At 41.7% G+C, this 6,000-nt stretch overlaps 1 protein-coding gene across 1 annotated transcript in view; it reads left to right on the top strand.

The window, feature by feature from the left end:
- The first annotated feature begins 485 nt into the window (after positions 1-485).
- exoc2 (exocyst complex component 2) overlaps positions 486-6,000 on the top strand; it is a 60,811-nt gene continuing 55,296 nt past the window's right edge. The window contains exon 1 of the mRNA XM_031282367.1: positions 486-563. The gene's annotated coding sequence lies outside the window, so the exon portion shown is untranslated. The remainder of the gene's footprint in view (positions 564-6,000) is intronic.

Here is a 6,000-nt window from a genome sequence, read left to right as displayed (position 1 = left end):
CAATTTAATGTTGTTGCTGTTCGAGGTATTATTTTAACTGCTTTATACACTGTTGGGTAGTTTAATCGATGAGAATCATCAACTGCATCATCAACTACTTACAGATAAAATATAGTGTAGCAGAAAGTACAATATTTACCCCGAAATGTCTTGGAGTAGAAGTATAACGCAAGATAACATTGGAAATAATAAAGTACAAGTATCACAACACTATACTTAAGTACATTATTTGATGAAATGTACCCAGTTACATTCCACCACTGATGGGCTGTATACTGCACAGACTAAAATGTAGAGAATGTAAGAAAAAGGTGCAATGTGTTACTTTTTCTTAAATAAATACTGGTATCATAATGTCCACCTTGTTTTTTACTTTGCAAAAAAATGTAAATGTATATATACTATCATGGTATTTTTCAGGAGGAGTAGAATGTGTCTAAATCAATTTTAGATATTTATTTTTTTCATTTGATTTTATTTTGAAGGCTGTGGCTGAGAACGGAAAGCCGGAAGTACTGACATGATACAGGAAACGGTCGCCGCAGTCCAAATCGCTGTAAATTGTAAGTTACCATTTCTTTAACATATTTTTCTCTTAAATGCTCGAGGTAGACTCAAAGTCATTGTGGTAGAAAATGTGATAATATAAGCGGTTTGTAAGATTACGACGAACACAAATGACAGCCGCTCCAAACCCTTCCGGACAGCATAACGAACAGCTTGCTAGCGAACACAGGTTAGCCTAAGCTAACGTTAACGTTAGATGTCAAATTTGTCAACAAAGCTGATTTCCCTATTTCTAAAATCGCTGATGGGTTGTTTATTATGTTGCACCGTATGTCTATGATAGCAGATACAGCTGACAGATGCGGCTGCTGTTGTCATTTTTGAACCGCCTTAACGGCATTATGATTAGCTGAACCAAACCCCTTTGAAATATCTATTTAAAGCTGATGTTGTGTTGTGTGTTAGGCGAACGTGTCTTAGATTTCTTGATGGCCGGTTTCTAGTAGATTCGGCGTCGTAGTGCCACATCAAGCAGTAGGCTACTTATTTTCATATTTAGCTGTGGTCACTGGTTGTGTAACGTTAAAGGTACAATATGTAACATTTCTGCATTAAACTGTATAAAAATGACTATACCTATGTTATATATTTTGTTGAGTTGTGTACTTACACTATCCTAAATCTTTCCAACAACGTTGGCGTCATATAGCTAACCTTTGAGCCCTCTGGTTCCTCTAACTCCCGTCAAAACACTGCACTCAGATGATACGTTCGAGAGTAATCGTAAATCATACAACCTCACAGAAAGAATAACACTCAGTAACTGTTATACAGCTTGCTGTCTGCCACACAGCATCATTTTGACTTTGATTACATGCCACTTACAACACAGTAATACAGCTGAGATCTTATTTATAGATACATTTCAATATCGATTAATCCATCTTAACGTAATGTGCTACGTTGAAAAGTAACGTTAGCTCGGTGGGGAACGTTAACGTTATAAGGCCGTTTTATGGTTCTGCAACATCGTTCAACACGTTCATGAAGTTATTTTAAGTATAATTGTTTTGATCAAGGTAAAGTTACCGTTAAACAGCACTGGGCTAACCCACGATTACGTTAGTCAGCTAACGTTAGCTAGCTGTATAGATAGAAGACAAATCTAATGCTAATTTAGCCAGCTATCCTACCCTGTTTTTTCTGCCTCACTCCCCGCCGCTAAGGGACTAGTTCAGTCGGGATGAGAACGGACAACAGCCCCGGGGACACGACACGTCCACAGTTAGCCAGCAATTATAAACTTACAGCAATCCGAACCCAGCCAGCACAAACTCCTTCACCGGTTGATAACGATGCTAACGGCAGTGACAGAAAGTGTTATGTTCTGTCGGGGAAAAGACCATATCGCCCCAGGCGTCCGAGTCTGGTTGGCCGTGGTGTTGTGCTGAAATTCTCCCCCCTTTATCGGTCTTCTTTACAGTTACGTTTGACCCACGAATGGTGACGGTCCTGTGGTCAAAAGGTGAAGGTAGGGAGAGTCAGAAAGCAACACCCGGCAGTAAGGGTGTCACAGTTTTAATTTTAAATCGAAATTGATCGAAATTAAGTCACAATCTTGAATATCGAATTAAGAAAATGGAATCGTTGATACTGCCACGCCCCCATGTCACTTGTCAAGCGGAAAAAACACGTGTTGAAGTGCTGCGAGTCAGTCAACCTCCTGTAACTTAGCTAGAGCCAGTCAAAAGATAGCAACTGCAGACGCTGGAGACCCATCGACAGAACTTGAGCCCCCTCCTCTTTCACTGAAGTGTGGGAAAGTGTGGAAGTATTTTGGATTTCCAGTGAGTTATGTTGACAACGTTCACGTTGTCGACAAAAAAGCCACAGTTTGCAAGCTCTGCTATGTGCTAGGGGTGGAACGGTACACAGAAGTTACGGTTCGGTTCATACCTCGGTTCAGACATCATGGTTCGGTTCGGTACAATGGAGGGAAAAGCATAACAAAAATGCAGAAGGCAATTTTTTTTTATTGTGCATGTCTCAGGCTGTCCACTGAGCTAGCTGTAACAGCTTGACGTGTATAAAGTAAGATGTAAACAGTAAACAATAAGTACCCTGCATCATCTCCAGACTCTATCTGTAACTTGTAAACAAAATAGTACAATCAGCTAGTAGTGTGATATGGGAGACAAGAGCTGCTCTCATGTGAATGCACAGAGCAGGGGTGTTAAAAGAGCAGCTTCGGTTACCCAGAGCAGTTGACGAGTTTTGGTGTTAGCTTCACACACTAACGGCGGAGCTAACAGCTAATAGCGGAGCTAACGGCGGAGCTAACAGCTAATAGCGGAGCTAAGAGCTAACGGCGGAGCTAACAGTTAATAGCGGAGCTAAGAGCTAACGGCGGAGCTAACAGCTAATACCGGAGCAAACAGCGAAGCAAACGGGCCTGGAGGCCATTTGTGGTTGAGGCGAGAAGGGATACAGCTACGTCCGTGTTTGGTTGTATATGGAAGGGACTAGTTTGCTTCGTGTGGACTCACTGGACCAACTGACTCAACATGTAGGCGGAGATCGGGAGCTTCAGAGCTAAGGGCAGGGCTACAGATTAGGTGTCCCTAAAGAACCACGTGTCTAACAGTAGTTCCGCATTACATTAATTAATTTGCACGCAAGTTTTATTTATTTTGTATTGTATTCTCCGTGTAAATTCATGTACCGAACCGAGACGCCCGTACCGTTTTTGGTTCAATACGAATACATGTACCGTTCCACCCCTACTATGTGCGTGTACTAGGGGTGGTACGGTTCATGAAAAAACATCCGAACCGCTCGGTTCGCTTGTCTCGGTTCGGAGCGTGTGTGCGTCGCACGGGTCGTCAGTACACTGTTAATGTGCACTAACCATTTGCTGCCGTAGTGGCCACTTTCGACACCTATGTTAAAACACTTACTGGAAACAACAAGGGGGATGAGCATGACGAACGCGTCACGTGGTTCTTGCTGCTCACGAATTTCAAAACAGACTCTAATGGCGTCTCTCTGAATACGATCTCGTATTTTACGAAAATAGTTCACCAAAAAGTGTTTCTGAAAACATTTTAAGCGAGAAATAGGCCATACAGTTGCTGAATCTGTCTGCTTTTTTGATCGACAAAGGTCAGTTTAAAAGATTTTCGTCAGATTTTGAGAGGCGTCGAGCCGACCGCTCCTCAAGTGGAGTGTGGAGTGCTGCTGCTGCAGGTCACGTCACGTGTAGAAAAGTGGGAGAGATAAGGAAGGCTGCCCGGAGTTGGAGGATGCGCCAGCGTCGTATAAGTCTGGTGTGTGGGAACATTTTGGATTTCATGTTACCTATGATGACAGCGGAAATAAAACAATAGATAGAACTGCCACTGTGTGCGAGCATTGTGCAACATGCATTCAATATGCTAATTTTAGCTATATATCATATGCTGAAGTATATTTCTGGAGTGTTAAAGATTAAAAGAAAAAATAACAAGAACCGTACAGAACCGAAAACCGTGACCCTAAAACCGTGATACGAACCGAACCGTGGATTTTGTGAACCGTACCACCCCTAGCGTGTACCATATTCTGTGTGTTTACCATTGCACGTTAGCCTAGCAGCTAGCGGATATTCCTTCTGCTTATAGCTTTATCCCACCAAAACCTGCACGGTTGAATTTCAGCCTGCATGCACATTTTGTAGCCTAAACAGAGCAGCTTATATTAGAGAGAGCAACAAGTTAGCAGACTACCCCAAGAAACTCGGCAGCCAGCCCCAGCCTTGAAGTAAGTCTCTCAGTGTATCCCCGGCCGGTATATCCGGGGCCGCGGCTCGACACCAGAGATACTCGGCGGCCAGCAACGGCCGTGAAGTACCTCAGAGGTGTTGAGTAACATTACAACAAACCCTTTTCCCCCCGGTGCTGAAAACATCCAAAAAGTGACACTGAGGTGAAATATATTGTGTTATTGTTAGCTGCTGGCTAATGTTAGCTTGCTTGCTCGCTAACTGGTCAACTAGCTAGCTAACGTTAGCTACCAATACAAATCGAATCAAGAAAACGTAATTATGTAGGGGAAACTGCAGCTATTTTTATCAAAATGACATGAATAGATGTTACTAAACGTAACAAGGATAAAACTGTAATGGATAAACCTATCCGTGAACAGATCTATTTTAATCGGCAATTGTATTAAACTACAACTCCCATAATGCCACTACACAACGTCATCAAAAGTCTGTGTTTACATCCATTGTTTTGATTGAGAGACCCCTAGCGGCAGAAAATTACATATTGTACGTTTAACTGCTTTATTTAGGAAACGTACCATGGATATCTCTCCATCTTTCTGTTTCTGTTTTTTTCTCCATTGTTCGCTTGTCTTAAAGTAAGTTAATACAGTCAATGTAATATCATTTCTTTTTGTAATGTAAAGGAAGGCCGTCCCTGAAAATATACCAAATTAAAACAAACGAATTGTCTTTGCTCCTTTTCAGTAACCTCCCTCTTTCACCCCTCCGTCCAAACCCTAAACAGTACTAGATTTATCTCTCACGTCAAGGGAGGCAATTACATCACATTGTTGTGATTGCAATAACTTGAAACAGCGCAAATCAGTTAAGGAGTGTTGTATGAACCTGCAGTGGTTACTCATTGCCAGGTGGCATTATTTCTCTCCCAACTTCTATAAACACTGTGCAATCCATTCCAATGTAAATAGATTAAGTATTTGCCTTTTAACGCAGAAATAATGGTTGCCTATGAAGGGCTCTATAAAAACAAAGACACCGTATTGGACGTATTAGCACCCTGCTTATACTTGGAAAAACGTTTCATGTATACAGATGGGAATGAGCAAAACGAAAGAAATGATTACACCACATGACCTCATATGACTCAGAAAGGCCGCCTTCCATTGATTGGAATACACTTTGATGACAATAAACATTACACTACTGTAAATGAGGTTTTAAAAACTTCACTACTAATACTAAATTATTGGTTTTAATTTCCAGTCACCTTAAAGGAACACGCCGACTTATTGGGAATTTAGCTTATTCACCGTAACCCCCAGAGTTAGACAAGTCCATACATACCCTTCTCATCTCCGTGCATGCTGTAAGGCTGTCTGACGGTTCCAGAGGCAGCAGCCCATCACAGTACATGCAGGTGAATGGTTCCAGCAATCTTACTGCTCCCAATAAGTGACAAAATAACGCCAACATGTTCCTATTTACATGTTGTGATTTGTATAGTCACAGGGTGTACAAAAAACAAGGTCACATGAGACACAGCCATCTAAACAACACGTAAACAAACCGGGAACTATATTCTCAGGCGGAAGAATATAGTACTTGGGCGGAATGATTTGCTTTGCAGCAAGCCTGTCTGAGAATATAGTTCCCAGTTTGTTTACGGTTAGAAGATGGCTGTGTCTCATGTTACGTTGTTTTTTGTACACGCTGTGACTCTACAAATC

Source organism: Sander lucioperca, chromosome 11 (genome assembly GCF_008315115.2).
Source record: "Sander lucioperca isolate FBNREF2018 chromosome 11, SLUC_FBN_1.2, whole genome shotgun sequence".
In the NCBI taxonomy this organism is placed as follows: Eukaryota; Metazoa; Chordata; class Actinopteri; order Perciformes; family Percidae; genus Sander; species Sander lucioperca.
The sequence above is the reverse complement of the archived record's forward strand: the minus strand, read 5'-3'. Positions and strand labels throughout refer to the sequence as shown.